Source organism: Physeter macrocephalus, unplaced genomic scaffold, assembly GCF_002837175.3.
Source record: "Physeter macrocephalus isolate SW-GA unplaced genomic scaffold, ASM283717v5 random_1090, whole genome shotgun sequence".
NCBI lineage: Eukaryota > Metazoa > Chordata > Mammalia > Artiodactyla > Physeteridae > Physeter > Physeter macrocephalus.
Genome location: NW_021146630.1, coordinates 6,692 through 23,728, shown reverse-complemented (window position 1 = coordinate 23,728; position 17,037 = coordinate 6,692). Strand labels below are relative to the sequence as shown.

General features: G+C 52.3%; 1 long non-coding RNA gene across 1 annotated transcript in view; it reads left to right on the top strand.

Annotated features, from left to right (window-relative positions):
* The first annotated feature begins 10,683 nt into the window (after nt 1-10,683).
* Nucleotides 10,684-17,037, top strand: part of LOC114485441 (uncharacterized) — a 12,947-nt gene continuing 6,593 nt past the window's right edge. Inside the window, exons 1-2 of the long non-coding RNA XR_003678875.2 lie at nt 10,684-10,760; nt 16,247-16,331. This is a non-coding gene — a long non-coding RNA (uncharacterized lncRNA). The remainder of the gene's footprint in view (nt 10,761-16,246; nt 16,332-17,037) is intronic.

Here is a 17,037-nt window from a genome sequence, read left to right as displayed (position 1 = left end):
TCTTGACCAGAGGGGCAGGGGAGCCACCGCCCCTTTTTCAGTAAGACCAGAAGGTAACAAGTCTGGGATCAGCTGTGGAAATAGTGGGAGGACCAGAAAGGGCGCAGCGGGGCTCGGGGGTGGGGCTGTGGCCGGGACACCGGGGCCAAAGCTTTCAGGTCCGAGCGCTAGCGGGTGGTTGGGGGGTCTGCGCAGCCTGGCAGTGTGGGCACACAAGCCAGCTGTTCGTCCCCAGCGGGTCACCAGGATGACCCTAAGGCCAGAGTTGGGCAGGAACCAGTGGCCACATCGCCACTCCCAGAAATCTATGCCCGCTTTTTACTTTTCTCAAAGCCCAAATGAGTGCTCTTACTCCACAGTGAAGTGTTCCCATTCCGTGAGTGTGGGGAGCTGGCCAGCTCTGTAGGCTGGAGCGTGTGGGGTTCCTGAGGTTGAATCAAGCACCCAGGGAGCAGGAGAACACGGGTGCACGACCACAGCGATAGACCCGCCATGGGGACCAGTGGGAATGGTGCCAGGGAGCCAAGAGCTGATTTCTTCTGAAGAACTGGGGTTTCTTAGATTGCTTTTGAAAGTGTCTGCTGCACTTACACATCCGGTTTTCAAATTTTCAAGTATTTTTTATCCCCAGTGCCCTTTTGTGAAGTGAACTCAAAATTCACCTGCTCTGAATAAGCAGGGGTGGGGCAGCCCAGCACCCCTACCTGTCTCCATCCCACAGAGCATGATATTTCTTCTCCAGAAGAACCAAAAGATGATCATAGAAGCCGTAGAGAAGAGCAGATGCCACCAAAAGGCAGCAATTGAAGAAACAAGGCCACAGAGGACACCACGTCCACAGTGGACCAGGGAGGGCCGGCAGCGTGGGGGTTACCCGCGGGAGTGCCTCACCGCTGGATTAGGTGGGGTCAGCCTCCTGATTTAAAAGTGCAGGAAACAAGCTCAGCCTGATGCTCTGTGATGGCCTAGTTGGGTGGGATGGTGGGGGAGGTCCAAGAGAGAGGGAATGTGTGTATGCGTGTGGCTGATTCACTTCGCTGTGTGGCAGAAACAAACACAGCATTGTAAAGCAATCGTATTCCAATAAAAACAAAATATATTTTTAAAAGGGCAGGAAACATTGTTAAGACCAATGAGAAGTACAAATAGGGAGTGGGGGGATAGATGATAAGATGAGCTTGTAAGGATGGAGGATGAAGCGTCCAGCGTTGATGCAGCGTCTGGCAAGGGCATGTCTGCAGAGGCAGCTGCGTCGTCTGTGAAAATGCTGGTTCAGAAGGAAACGCTGGCCAAGCAGGTTGCAAGGAGGAGGAAGTGACCGTCAGAGGAGGCCTCCCCTGGCCAGGAGGTATGGGGGGCTCAGGACAGGGGCGGGGGTGGGGGGTGTGCTGCCACCAGGGTACATTCCCTGAAAAGACAAGTAGCAGACAGTGCAGACAGAGCATGTGGGTGAAGTCAGGAGGACGAAAAAGGCAGATGATGTCATGACGGCCGGGCAAACAGGATGCCTAGTCTGCTCTCTCCCAGATGGAGGCTGGGCACGGGGCCCCTCCCTGACCGCCCACCGGGTCGTGGGACGGCCCGGCTGCTCCACAGGGAACGAGGTCTTAGAATAGCCTGGAGCCTAAGAGCTTTGAAGAGAGTCACAGGCTCGGCTCTCCCTTTTTCAGATGTGGTGGCTTATACTGGCCTGGCCGGAGACACGTAGCTGGGTGACTGTGGGGTCTGACCCCACCCCCCACGGTGGCCTGCGAGGGCGCCGACCTGGAATGACCTGTAATGTGCGTTCTCTAGTTTCCCACCCTGGCTGCTGCAGGTGCGGGTATTCAGCCCACCCACCCACCGCTTGATTTAAAATCGTGTGGCCATCAGGGTAGGATGCCCCGCCTGGGTTCAGAGGACGCAGGTCCACGGGCAGCAGGGGCTCCAAAAGGCAGGCAGACGCACCCCTAGCTCCCTGAGTGCCCGCTGTCTGGCCGCTGAGCCGTTGGCCAGGCCCACTTCGGTCCCTGCTGGGGGGAGGGGCGCAGCCCGGCGGGGGAGGGGTGGGAAGAGATGGAAGCCTAAGCCTGACCCCGTAGCTGAGGCACTTCAGTCCCTCGGGGTCTCCGCTGGTGAAATTGGGATGGTGGCTCCCAGGACTCAGGAGGGAAGGGTGTGTCCTGCATCTGCAGTGGGTTCCACACCGGTGCTTCCCCCCTCCCCCCCACACCTTCCTTGTCATTTGTGTTTTGCTGCTTGGCTTTGCCTTTTGTTTTTCCTTGAAGTCAAAGGTGTACACTTCTGGTTCCGGAAGCAGTATCAGGCCCCCAAGGGAGCTCGCCCCCATCCCTCTAGCCCTCGACACCACATCCCCACCTCTATCCACCTGGACAGCAGCCACGAGCCTCGGGGATGAGATCTCTAGGTCACGGTGATCTCCTACTCAAAACCTCTCCCCTCCTGTGGAGGGTCTTCCTTGCTGCCCACCTGCTGCTCCAGCCCCATGACCCCACGCCCTTCCTGGTCCTTCCCTCCAAGCCCACCCACTGTTCTGGCTCCAGTGTCAGAACAAACTGGAGGCTGGAGACCACAGGCAGGGAGCAGAGAGCTGAGGCCCCCCCAGGATGGAGGCCAAGCCCCCCTTCGCGGCGGCCCTGCCACCGGAACTGAAGAAGAACTAAAGAATTGCACACTTTGACGAGCATCTCCCCATTTCCCCCACCCCCTTGCCCCTGGTAACCATTCTATTCTAGTTCATGACAGCTCATCGTTTTCATCACTGAATAAGAGTTCACTGTATGGATGGACCACAGTTTGTTTATCCGTTCACCTACAGAAGGACATCTTGGTTGCTTCCAGTTTGGGGCAATAATAAAGTTGCTATAAACACTTATGTGCAGGTTTCTGTGTGGACATAGGTTTTCAAGTCATTCAGGTAAATACCAAGGAGCACAACTGCACCAGGCACAGGTTTACGGAAGAAATTATATAGATTTTCTAAAGTTTATTCCAGAAAATAGAATCAGGAGGGAACACACCTAACTCATTCTATGAGGCCATCATTACCTTAATACCAAAACCAGATAAAGACATTACAAGAAAGGAAACTACAAACGAGTATCTTTTATGAATGTAGACGCAGAAGTGCTCAAACAAACACTAGAAAATGGAATCCAATAATGTATAAAAAGAATTATATGCCATGACCAGATGGATTTATTCCAGGCATGCAAGGCTGGTTCAATGCTTGGAAATCAGTTGACATGAGCCATCACATCAACAAGCTAAAGAAAACTCATATGAGCACATCAATAAATGCAGAAAAAGCATTTGACAAAATCCAACACCCATTCATCATTAAAACTCAGCAAATTAGAAATAGAGGGGAACTTCCTCAACTTGTTAAAGAGCATCTATAAAAAACCTACAGGTCACATACTTAATAATGAGAAACTGCATGCTTTCCGCCCCAAGATGAAGAAAAAGGTGAGGATGTCTCCTCTCACCACTCCTGTTAAACATAGTACTGAAAGAGAAAAAAAAAAAACAAAACCTTGTATCTTGTACCCAGTGAAATTATCCTTCAAAAATGGAGAAATAGGGACTTCCCTGGCAGTCCAGCGGTTAAGACTCCACACTTCCCCTGCAGGGGGCACAGGTTTGATCCCTGGTCAGGGAACTAGAATCCCGCATGCTGCGTGGTGTGGCCAAAAAAAAAAAAAAAAGAAAAGAAGAAAGAAATACTTTCTTAGACAAACAAAAACTAAAGGAGTTTATTGCTGGTAGATCTGCTTTGCAAAAAACGTTTAAGAATTCTTCAGAGAAAAGGAAAATGATACAGATCAGAAATTTAGATCCATATAAGCATTTAAAATATTCCAGTCCTCTCCTTGCTTGTGTGATTTCTGACAAGAAGTCTGCTGTAATTCCTATCCTTGTTTCTCTATAGTTAAGAGAGTTTGTTTGTTGTTTGTTTGTTTTATTCTGGCTTCTTTCAAGATTCCCTCTTTGTCTTTGGTTTTCTGCAGCTTGGATATGATATGCCTACATGGAGATTTTTGGGTATTTATCCCATTCAGTGTTGTCTGAGATTCCTGGAATCATGATTTGTTTTGTCATTAATTTTGGAATATTCTCAGCCATTATTACTTTAACCATTTCTTCTGCCCACCTTTCCTTCTGGAATTCCCATTGTGTACACGTTATACCTTTTACAGTTGTCCTACAGTTCTTGAACATTCTGGTTCTTTTTTTTTTTTTTTCATTCTTTTTTCTCTGTGTTTTAGTTTGAGAAGTTTCTAGTGGCATATCTTCAAGTTCACTGACTCTTTCCTCAGTGGCATCCAATCTACATATGAGCCCATGAAAGGCGTTCTCCATTTCTGTTAGCGTTTTTTTTCCCTAGAATTTTCTTTTGATTCTTTCTTAGCATTTCCATCTTTCTGCTTCCATTACTCATCTGTTCCTGCATGTTGTCCATGTTTTCCATTAGAGGCTTTAGCATATTAATTGTAAGTGTTTTAAATTCACAGTCCAGTAATTCCAAAATCTCTGCCATGTCTAGGTCTGGTTCTGATGCTTCCTTTGCTCTTCAGACTGTGTTTTTCCTTTTCTCTCAGCACAGGGGTAACTTTCTGTTGCAAGTCAGACACAATCTATTGGGTAATAGAAATGGGGTAGACCGGCCTTTAGTGTGAGGTTTTTGTTTTTCTGGCTAGAAGTAAGGCTCTGCTTACTGTTTGTTCAGCTGTAGGTGTCAGAGGCTGAAATGTCCTCCAGTATCCCTGCTTTGTTTCCCCTGTTGTCCCTGGGTTTCCCTAGAGATTCCTTCTTAGGTGGAATCTGAGCCTTGCTGTTCTTTCAGCGGTAATTCTCTGCAGTATACAGGAGCCCTGTTGATCAGGCAGAAGACACGGAGGGAGAGGAAGCATTTTCTGATCATATGATTAGGTCTCAGTCTCCTAGTGGGCCTGTGACCCTCACAAGTGCTTCTCGGGGCTTTTTGGCCCCCTTAAGTACGACAGAAAGGCTAGGGAGGTGATTTAGATCTACCCTTCCCCTGTGTTGGATGAAGCTCTGAGAAAGTCCTCTCCCTTCCTTGCTAGCTGACCTTCCTTGTGGAGAACAATCTGGGCATGTTTCCCGATGGTAACTTCCCCCATCCCTAGTCATGCACAGGGGATTTTGCTTCAGTCTTCACTGTGAGAACCTGGTGGGGTTCCTTGGAGGTAAAACTTGTGAAAGTGTGGGGCCCTCTTAGACTGGGTCCCTATGACTTTTTAACTCTCAAGCCAGTCCACTGAGCCTCCAGCATTTCTTCGATGGTAACATCTTTGATGTTACCGTTTATGGGGTCATTTGAGTGTTCCTGCCAGTTCCTGGCCCCGTGGCTTTTGTTGCTGGTAAGCTGTGATTCTTGCTTCCAGTTTGTGGGGTTGGGGTTGTCCTGTGACAACCATCTGATGCATCTAGAAGTCACTGATTTTCAGTTTATTCAGCTTTTTTCTTGTGAGGGCAGGTGATTACTTCCAAGCTCTTTACATGTTGAAGCTAAAACTGGAAGTTAGTTTTGAACTTGCTGCCCTTCCTAACAAAGGCATCTAGAAGGGCAAGGAGTTGGCGCAGCAGATGTAGCTGTAGAAATCTATTAAGTCCAGTGTCTTGGACAAACTGGAGGATTGGAGAAAAACATGTCCACGTCTGATTTCAACACAGACCCGTAAGGACAACAGTGCAGGAGACACCACGGGAGCCAGGGGCACATCTGCCATGGGGACCCAACAAGAAAAGTCTATTTTCCAAAACATAAAAAGAACCTGAAAAATACAAACACCTTGCCTCATTCCCAGCTGATAGGCAAAGAACATTGTCTGCTTACAAGAGGAAAAGTACCCAGTGCCATTAGTAAATAGGGAAATGCAAATGAAAATAAAGACACAGTGCCATTTTGTGCACACCCTACTTTCTGGGGTTTTTGTTGTTGTTGGTTTGCTCTTTTGTTTTTCTGTTTTTTGTTTTTTTAAGCAAAGGTGAAATTATAAAAGCCGAATATTGTGAAGTTGTAAGGCATTGCTAACAGTGCTGTAAATGAATACGTCCAGCAGAGTGACAGGAACAAATCAGGAGATGTGTTTTTACTCAGTAATTCCTTTACCGGGATTTTTTTCCCAGACAGTAATTCTAGGGAGAACTGCCACGTGTACAGAGGTGTTTGTCCAGCATAATTTGTAAGAGCAGAAAGAAGGTCAGTAGCCTGCATGCCCAGCATTAGGGAATGATCTAGGGGATTTAGCGAGTGGACACAGTGGTGACAGAGTCCACGTGTCCTCACTCACCTCCCCTTCCCCGACACGCAAAGCAGAGCCTCACTGGAGAATCAGGTAGCTTTCTGTCCACTCCTCTGGAGTGACTGCCTCTTCTCTCATCCACTTGCCAGGAAGTTCCTGGAAAGCATGCTGCGTGGTTTGCTCGTTTGGGTATGGCCGCCGCCTCCCTCAGACTCTGGTACAGAGAAAGTATCTACTAAAGCCTGATGCGCAAAATAATGGGCTGTGGACCAGCAGCATCACTGTCACCTGGAGCCATTTCAAAAGCAGAATCTCTGCTATAAGGTGGCAAACTTGACGGTATGTTTATTTTCCCACAATTAAACATTAAAATGCAGAATCTCAGGCCCCACCTCAGACATACTGCATTTCGGCAAACGTTTTAACAAATTCCCAGGTGATTTGTTTAAATTTTGAAAGTCTCTGTCCATTGGTTATACAGTTATTCTCAAAATATAAATTTCCATCGTTAGTTACCATTTCTCGTTAAAAAGCAGCCTTGATTTTTCTCCCTCACTGCGGGAGGCTGGTTTTAACTTCTCTCGGACCCCTTCATTTGCACCAAGAATGGAGAAATCACAGCAGCAGCTGGCGGACTCCAAGGACAGCAGGATGCCATGGCAACCGCTTCCATCGGTAATTTAATTTCATCTCTGCTTTTACATCTTTCTTTCCTCAGTCCTGAAGCTGGGAAATTTTTTTAATTTGGAAGGATCGTAAGATGGCTTGTGGTTGCTATGCCAACAGCAGCTACTTCCTAATGGGCTGGAATATCACACAGGAAACCAGCAGCAACGCATAGATTTTAGACCTCAAGGGGCTACAGCGAACCTTCATCCCCTCGCTTCCCTGAGGGCTCCAGGCTCCACAGCCACGCACCAGCCTGCCTTGAATTCCCTACGCAGGCTGCTTGGCCAGGCCACCCAGGGGTCTTAGGCAGACAGGGATGGAAGGCAGGTGGGGGGACCCTGTTGGAGAATTGCTTTTGGTCTTTTTCTACCCCTAAAACCCAGTGTATTTGCTTGCTGGGGCCGCCATAACAAAGCACCACAGACTGGGCAGCTTAAACAGCAGGATTTATATCTCACAGTCTGGAGGCTGGGAGTCTCAGATCAAGGTGTCGGCTAATTTGGTTTCTCCTGAGGCCTCTCTCCTTGGCTTGTAGACGGTCATCTTCTCCCTGTGTCCCTGTATGATCACCCTCTGTGTCTGCATCTTCTTATCTTATAAGGACATCAGTCAGACTGGATTAGGGCCCACCATAATGGCCTCATTTTAATCTAATCACCTTTAAAGACCCCCATCTCCAAGTACAGTCACATCTGGGGGGACACAGTTCAGCCCGTTGACACCCACCTGACTGGGTCCTCGTGGAGGCTGCCTGCACCCCAGCCTCCGGGACACAGCTGAGAAGGAACCAAGCCCCTGCCCTCCGTGGCTGGCGTCCTGGTGAGGGCGGGGCAAGAAACCAAACCAAGAAGACACTTGCTGGGGGGTGTTAAGAAGGGAATACAAATCCAGGGGATGTGAGGGGGTGAGTGGTGGGCACGGTGGTCCCTTGAGCTTGGAGGGCATGGGGACACATTTGAGCAGAATCCCGGGAATGAGGGGCCTTCGGGAGAGGGGATGGCAGGTGCGGAGTCCCCGAGACGGAGCGGAGCAGCAGGAGGCGCTGTGTCTGGAGGCCATGAGCAAGGGGGGGCTTCCTGGGAAAGAATTTACCATCGCCCCTTGCTTCTGGGAGGTGGTCTCTCAGCCCTCACAAGAGCGTCCATTTGCCTGGGGGCCTGGAGCCTGAGATCAGTAAGTCATGCCTGTGTGATGGAGCCCCAGGAAGAACTCTGCCCCTGACCCTGTGAAGGCCGAGTTTAATCTGGATCCTTTCTCTGCTGTAAACTGAAACCATGAGTGTGTAACACTTTCCACGACTCCTTCTGTGAGACGGTCAAAGCTGAGGGTCATCTTGGAGACCCCAAGCCGGCAGTTGGTGTCAGAAGTCCCCTCCCAACGTCCAGCTGCCTCAAAGCTTGAGGGGACAGAAGCAGGAAGTTAGGGGAGCCGGGGACCAGCCATGCCACATGGGGCATTGGAGGGACTCTGGCTTTTAGTCTGTGTGAAGCAGAAAGCTCCTGGGAGCTTTCAGAGGTGGCGGATCTGGTTGTTGTTTTAAAAGCATCTGTCCACAGAGAACACAGTTAAGGAGGCAAAGCCGGCAGCTCAGGGCCACGTGGGCTGGGGCAAGGATCTAGGCGAGAGGAGTGTGGTGACGGCGGCTGTGGTGGGGACGCCAGCAGGAGGGGGCCAGGGAGCAGAGTGGTGTCACAGAGCAGGCTGCCCATAACTGAGGGTATGGAGGGTGGTGACCAGGCAGTGGGTGGCAGCCTGCTGGCTGTGGCGGATGGTGGGCTTGTGAAATTGTGTAGGGAGTCATATGCAGGCTGTGGTTAAGTAAAATAAAACAGGAGAGTATAGAAAATATTAGGGCCTTGCACAAGGATGCAGATTAGATCATGAAACTTGTCCTATATATGTGGGTGCTGGATCATAATGTAGAATGTGTTTTGTACTATTTTTTACTATAGTAAAGCACAATAACATAACATTTGCCATTTTAACCATTCTTAAGTGTGTAACGCAGTGGTGTTAAGTGCATGCACCTTCTTGTGTAACCATCCCCCCGATTTTTCACCATCCGGAACAGAAACTTTGTACCCATAAAATGTAAATTTTACCGTGGTCATAGTTAAAAACATTTGAAAGGCACTGGTCAGTGGCCAGCGAGGGTGTTCGTGTCTGGGGTCGCGCAGAGGGCAAGATCCTTGCAGGAGCGGGCCAGTGAGCTGACAGGTCAGGGCACTGTGGCTGCACTCAATTCCATTCTAAGGGAAAGCTGTGTCTCCAAGAAGGAAGCCAGGAAATGCAAAGAACAACAGCGAATCTGGTGCTAAATTTTTCAAAGAATGAAGGGGTCTGAAGAAATAGTGCAAAACTAATCGAAGTGCCCAACTACCACTCATAGCTAGATATTTAGGTTAATATTGAGCAGCCAGGAAAAATATCTGTTAAAAAACCTGCAATAACAGAAAAAAAGCAGGATACAAAATTATAAAACTTTGGCTCACATCAAAATTAGGATTTTTTTTCAGCAGAGGACTGGCTGAGAAAAAAATATTTGCAATAGCAAAAACAACCAAAGCTTAATATTTAAGACAATCAAAGGAATCTTGAAAATTCACAAGAAAAAAGAAACCCAGTTGGAAATGGAAGGAGACCTGAAAGGCGCAATAGTTCATGAAAAGGTGAAAGAACCATCTTCAAGTCACTTAGCAGCGGGCTCTGTGGAAGCCAGGAGCTGGGGACGTGGCCGGGCGAACGGTCGCGCTCTAACAGCAGATGGGACTCACCCAGAGACACCGAGAGCTGTACGGATACATTGCATCGCAGGAAGGAAACAAGATCAAGGGCGCTACCATGTATAGAAAGGGTATCTACGCTGTGACCCAAACCGGGTGGGCTGATGCTGATGCTGGGATTCAAACATCAATCTAGGGAGAAAGGCCGGGGGACCCACACAACGAACACAGGGGAGGCCTGAGGGGCGGAGTGCGGACGCGGGGCGGGGAGGGCTGTCCGGGGCTTCCTCACGGGCCACGTGTGCATCCAAGGCGTTCAGGTCCAGCAGCTCGGAGCAGCCGGGAGGGGGGCGGGGTGGCGACGCGGAGGAGCCGCCCTCGGGACGGGGTCGTCGAAGGGTCCGGCCAGGAAGCCCGGCCCGCGCCCTCTCCCCCAGCCCCCGGGGCTGTGAGCCGGCGTGGCCTCGGCCGACCCACGTGTGCCGGGAAGAGCGGGCGACCGCCAGCTTCCCGAATTCATAGTTCCGACCGCCGCAGACGCCGCTGGCCGAGATCTCAGCTCAGGGAAACCCGCGCCTGCGCGCCGCGCTCCTCCTTTGAGCCCGCCCCGCCCTAGCCCCGCCCTAGCCCCTCCCCTCGCGGCCCCGCCCCTGCACCCCTCGACCCTCACTGGCGGGCTGCGAGGCCGCGCTCGGCGGGCCGGCCAATGGAAGCGCGGCGCGCCCCGCGGCACGTGCGCCCTGTCCTGCCCAGCCGAGGGCGAGCCGGCCGAGCTGCGGGCGGGGGCGCGCGAGGCGGGGGCGCGCGGTCAGGGCGGGGCGCGGGGCGGGGCGCTCGGCGTGTCCGGGGGCAGGGCCGCACGCTGATTGGTCGGCGCCGCGCTCCCAGGCCGTTAACGGCGGCGCGGCGGGGCAGCGGCTTCAAAACAAAGGGCAGGCGGCCCGGGGGCGGTGGCGGTAGGCATGCCTCGCGCGCAGCCGGGGAGCCAACGGCCGCAGCGCGTCCCGGGCCGCGCCGGGGCCGCCGGAGAGCCGCGCCCGCGCTGAGCGAGGCCGGGCCGATGGGCGCTGCTGGCCGGGGCGCGGACCGGCGGGCGGCGGTGAGTAGGGCGGGCCCGGCGGGCTCACCGGGCGGTGTCGGCCGGGGGGCGGGGGGCGCGCTGTGGCGGGACCACCTGGGTTCGGCGCGGACCGCGACGCCGGGTCAGGAGCGTTTCCCCGGTTCTCCCTCCTCCCGCCCCTCCCCACCCCGCCCTGGAGAAGGCTCGGGAGGAACCGCCCGCCTGACGGTAACAGGCTTTTCCCCTAAAAGAAAGGTCGCGCCTGGGGAGGGAAATGAGGACAAAAGGGGCCTCCCAGCGTGTTCACGGAAGGGGGGCGTTTCAAGTTGCCCACGTGAAGGGCGAGGCCGAAATGCCTCGCACCGCATTCGTTCCCTACTTGTGGCACCGACTGAGCTTCACGGGCGCAGAGCCTGCAGGAGCCTGAGCCTCGTCTCCCGGGCGGGGCCGGCCTCCAACGGGCATCGCCGGGAGTCCAGGTTACGTGCCGAGTTCTGCGTGGGAAAGGGCTGCAGTTCCGTCTTAGATGGACCACGGTGTGGACGACGTTGGCGTCCCCACCCCAGGCTTTTTCTGTGCAGTTGCATTTTTCTTCTGTATGAAACATACACACCTCAACCTGTTGTTTCCTTTGCTAAGAATGTTATTCTTTCCACCCATAACCCTCACTCTCCTGAACTCCTACCCAGGCCTCCTTCCTCCGGGGATGGCCTTCAGGTGCGTCCGTGAGCAAGCTGCTGCTCTCCCTGCACCTGTGCCTGCTGCGGCCTCCGCTCTGCTCCAAGAAATGGAACACAAATTGGTTGGGCCCCTGCCCCTCCGCGGCAGCTGTGCTTAATCCCGGTGTTGAGTGTTGCGATCCTGCCCGGGTCCCCCCGACCCTCGCTGTGGGATCTGGTCTGAGGGGAGCTAACTCAGGCTCTGGGAGCCCCTCCCGCTGCCTCCCCTTGCATTTCAGGGGCTAGAGTGTCGTCTGCGTGTGGGAGCCCCTCAGCCAGGACCAGGGGGACCCCATCTTAGCACAGCTGTAGCACAAGGCTTGGCCTGTAGCGGGCACTTTAAAAAAGTAACTGAATGATCTTAATTATCAATCTGATTAATCGTCTTTCTGATTTTATTTTTTTAATAAATTTATTTTATTTATTTATTTTTGGCTGCGTTGGGTCTTTGTTGCTGCGCGCGGGCTTTCTATAGCTGTGGCGAGGGGGGCTACTCTTTGTTGCGGTGCGCGGGCTTCTCGCAGTGGCTTGTTGTAGAGCACGGTCTAGGTGTTCAGGCTTCAGTAGTTGTGGCACACGGGCTCAGTAGTTGTGGTTCTTGGGCTCTAGAGCACAGGCTCAGTAGTTGTGGCGCACAGGCTTAGTTGCTCCGTGGCATGTGGGATCTTCCCGGACCAGGGCTCAAACCCGTGTCCCCTGCATTGGCAGGCGGATTCTTAACCATTGCAGCACCAGAGAAGTCCCCGTCTTTCTGATTTTAAATCAACTTCTTTATTTTGGAAACTTTAGATTTACACAAAAGTTGCAAAGATAGTACGGACAGTCCCAACGTGCCCCACACTCCGTGTCCCCGGTGTTACCATCCCATGTTGCCATGGTACGTTTGCCAAAATTAAAAACTGATAGAGGTATATGCCTTTGACTAAACTCCAGACATTACTTTTTCTGTTTTTGAAGCACTAAAATTTATAACACTCTTTATGTTGAGAGCCTTTGACCCCTACCTGCCTTCACCAGGACCCTCTCAAGGGGCGGGGGTGGCGGGTACAGAGGGCAAGGACTTTCCATGCAGTGTCTTTTTCTCCCTGGTAGGCTGATGAGTGGAACATAGTTTCGAATATGAAGAAGCAGTAGAAGGCTCCTGCTTTAAAACCTTCTCATCTCTCACACTTTATTCCCAAGTCATTTGCTTTTAACTTTTTAGAAAGTAGTTACATCTGCTAATCAGCAAAACCTGCAGGGAGTGGGAATTGTGAGCAGAGAGTTGAGTGAGGGGAGGGTGGAGAAAGTTCTGAACTGCCAGGTCACTGGAGGCTGAGGGTTCCGGGGAGGGCAGTGTGAGTTGGATTCAGGAAAGAAGTCGAGAGAATGAGGTCCAGTCAGCTGCCGGCGACATCACTCCCGTGATAGTGGCACCGGCACTGCTGAAAGCCTGTCGCTGGTGATGGAGCCAAGCCACGTAGTCCACACCTGGGAGGCCTGAGAACCAGGACCAGGGTTCCCTGTGGGGTTTGTGAGGCGTTGAGACAGCTTGCCAACCCTCGGCCACTGCAACAGCAACCTGACACCTGGTGTGATTCTCGGGTACTCCATGGGACTCACGATTCACCCCCATTTTACAGATTGGGTACCATCTCGGCTTGATGCCCCACAGGCTCTGCGTATGTGGCTTGGTTGGGTCGAGCCCCCTCAGCAGCCTGGCTCCTGCAGCCACACGGCCCCCAGACCCCCAGCACCGGCCCCATTCTGGCTTCTCTCTGCCTCTCTGTTTTTTCCCTTCCCTTCCCCAACAGAGGGATGCTTGATTATGTTTCAATTAGCATGTGGTTAATAAAATGGCGTAAGATTCCCAGTGTCTTTCCTCCCACTTCCAGCTGAAGACAGGGCAGCCCTCCCTCTGTCATGCCTGCATCTTCCCTTCTTAGTGAGGAAAAAGGCAACCTCTGCTAGGAGGCATCCCAGGGCCACGGCTGGGAAACTTAGTTAGTGGGAGAAATTAAAAAGAATGTATCACCAGTTCTTAGAAAAGAAAGGCTCAGTGCCAGCGCCCTCCTCAGCAGTCTGGTGGGAGGAGGTGGAGGCAGGCCACGCTGGGGGAATGAGGGGGCTGGTTACGGGGGGACATGGGGGCAGCTGGTGGGGCATGAGGGCAGAGGGGGCTTCATCTGAGGGCACAGGAGGCGGCCGGGAGAACTGAAGGAGTCTTCTCGCCCCTCCCAGCGGATCCAGGGGTCCAGGAAGGCTGCGGTTCCAGAGACGTGGCAAAAAGCTTTTCACCCTGTAATTTAAGTAGGAAGTCCATGTGTGCGAAGAGAAGCTGGTACTGCCCGAAGCAAATTGTACACGTGCTGTTGCTCTTTGATGGACCCCTTCCAGGCCCCCTGACGCCTGTGGGCCCATGTGCTGTGTGTGTGTGTTTGTGATCAGTACTACACTTGGTATCAAAATCAAAAGTTACAAAAAAGTAGATGGTGAGAAGGAAGTGGCGGAGGCCCCACCTTGGAAACAGTTCTGATAAGTCCATCAGTGTATTTGGCCGATCCCTCTTGGTGAGACAGGAGATGGTTTCTAATCTCTAGGTATTACAGGCAATGTTGTAACAGCCTTTTCCGGGTTATTTTGCGCAGGGGCCAGGCAGCCTGGAGGGAAATGCCTGGGATGGACCCTGGGCCTGGGGCCTGTGCCTGGGAGCGCCAGTGGGTGCTGCCAGATGGCAGCGATGTCCCAGGTGCCTTCGCCAGTGGGGTTGTCAACTTTTTAAAATCTTTGCCAGCCTGCTAGGTTGTAAGACAGGTACAGTGCGCCTTTGGTTTGCATCCGTTTGTGATGTTCACACCTGCTCACGTGTCTACAGACACGTGTTTACAGGGGTCCAGGGTGTAGATTCTCAGCTTTGAATCCAGCTGCACAGCTTGCTTACTAGCTCTCGGGGTGTCCGTTTCCCTGTCTGCACGGTGGGACTAATCAGACCACTCGTGTCTTAGGGCTGCTGTTAATTCATGGGATTCCCATAGACCAGCAGCAGCCTGGGCCACAAGACTCTTGGGCACTTCGTGATGGTGCTGGATGGGCTGCTCTCTCCTTGCTGGATGGGGCGGGTGCGTGGGCAGCACCTCGGCCTTCTGAGCTGTGTTCTTCCCCGCTGTTGCCAGCGCCGGAGTTTGTGCACCAGCCCCAGGGAGACCTGCTTCCCTGCCCGCCTGTGCCTCCGTCCCTCCCCGCAGCCAGGTGGGCGAGGCAGGGCCGGGAGGACAAGTGAACCCGTATGGGGACGAGAAGGGCCGGGAGCCCGCGCCCTCCCGGGAGTGTCAGCTGCTTGCTTGGGTGCTGGTTCTCAGGGTTTGTCTTTGGAAGCGTGGTAACAGCACCATATGGACATGGGCCTGATTTACGCTCTCTTAAAATAAATATCCATGCTTATTTTAGGAGAGAAGCTTCTGGAATCCAGAATGTTGTTTTTGGCCCAAGAACTTACCCCACACTAACATCTTCGTGGGGTGGTGGCTGCTCCCCAAACACAGGGGACACGGCAGCTGCAGTAGAAGTGAGGCACGTGACGCATTTCACCTCAGGTACTAAGGTGGATCCTGACTTGTCAGCAGGTGTGGTTGGAAGAGCCCGTCTGTGTACTGGTGGCTGGAGAAATTGGCCAGGATTTCCCTGCCTCCGGGACATCCAGCCTGAAAGCCTAGTTAAATCACGACATGCTTCTCTGTGACTGAGATCCAGCCAGGTTGGGCCGCTGCTCTGCTAGGACCCCCAGGAGGGCGGTGACAGGGGCGGAGGGCAGGACCCAGATGGCAGGACGCCAGGGTGGGAGGCACACCCAGCCTTTGAAGGGTGACTGTGGGTGCTGAGGATGGGCTGGGCTCCACAAAGGTGACAGGAGCCCAAGAGTGGGGCTGCTCCAAGGGAAGGGGCGTTCATGTAGGCCCCCGGCATGTGGGGGGCATTCACAGAACGGAGAAATTCAAAGAAACAGAAACGCTTGGCAAGTTGCCACTTTATTTTATTTGCGGGATCTTAGTTCCCCAACCAGGGACTAAACCCGGGCCCCCTGCAGTGGGGGACGGAGTCCTAACCTCTGGACCGCCGGGGACGTCCTAAGTTGTCCCTTTATTAGAGTCGCCCCATCAGAGGCCACTCCGATTTAGAAACGAGGGGTGTCCTGCTTTCTAATTATGAGTCAGAGTGGTGTCATCTGTCTAAAGGATGGGCTAAGTGAAGGCCGTTTCTTTAGTCTCTGTTCAGGTTACTGGGAGCCGTGCTTCTGCCACTAACGGGGCCCAGGACTCTGAAGGCCTGAACCACCAGGGATAAGAGAGGAGTTTATTCATTTAAGGGTCCTTTAAATACAAAGAGAAAAACTCAGGTGAAGATACTGAAACAGACAGCATGCGTTCAGTCAGCACTGCAGTCAGAACAAGCGCTTTCCGTCCTTGCTAAGGCTGGTTTTTCTGTCCTGAGCCGGGATACCCCAGCCTTGGTGAGTCTGAATGACCCTGAAATGACCACTCCCGGGCCGGCTCCGGCGAAGCACGAGCTTCCCTCTGGCTGCTTCTGGCCTCTGACGTGATGGAGTTCAGGACACACCACCCCAACGTGTGGCACCTAGGCTTCCTGGGTATCTTAAGCTTGAAGGAGTTTGAGAAAACAGCAGAAGGGGCGTGGTCAGAGTGACCTTCTTCCCTGAACCCGGCCATGAAACTCCCCTTTGAGAGGGCCCCCTCCCTGCACCAGGAAGAGAGAAGGCAGGGAATTGGGGCCGAGAAATCTGTATAAACAAACCTTGTCTTGTCTTCCTAGTTACTCCTTCACCATGGACCACCCCAGCCCAAACCCCTCCGGCCTCATCAGTTCTTCACAAACTTATTGATTCGTTGTCTAAAAGGTATAAAACCTTCCTGCTCCTGTTACTCTGTTAGTTTCATTTTCAGACCCAGCCAGGGACCCTAAGAGGGTCAAGGAAAACTTTCCCCCCACTGCAGACACTTGTAAGATAAGTTCTAGACTCAAAGCTCTCTCCTTGTCTCGCTGGCTCATTTGTACACACACATACACCCTCCTGGATTGTGATTTGAATTGCATTTAACAATTACTTTGGGGACGATTCATATATTTACAGTATCTTCCAGTCCTGGTCATGATTTAGCTCTCCATTGATTTAGGTTTTTATTATACCCCTCAGAGTTTTCTAATGTTCTCTGTAAAGGTGTTTCCGGTCTTTGAATGTGCTCTTAGATACTTTATGGTTACACTGTTGTATGAGAGTGTTTTCCCTTTTAAGGCTTTTCTTGACTTACCAGCTGGCTGGGACTTCTGGTACCGTTGAATGGAAGTGGCGGTGTAGAGAGCATCCTGGTTTATTCCTGATGTCAAAGAATGTTTTCTAAGTTTTACCATTAAGCATGATGTTTGCTGTGAGTGGTTTTGGGAATTTTTTATTTGTTTGGTAGATGCCTCGTAAAAGGTAAGGAAGTTAGTTCTCTTACAATCTTAGTTTGTGTGGAATGTTTTTTTTTTTTTTTTTTTTTTTTTTGTGGTATGCGGGCCTCCCTCTGTTGTGGCCTCTCCCGTTGCGGAGCACAGGCTCCGGA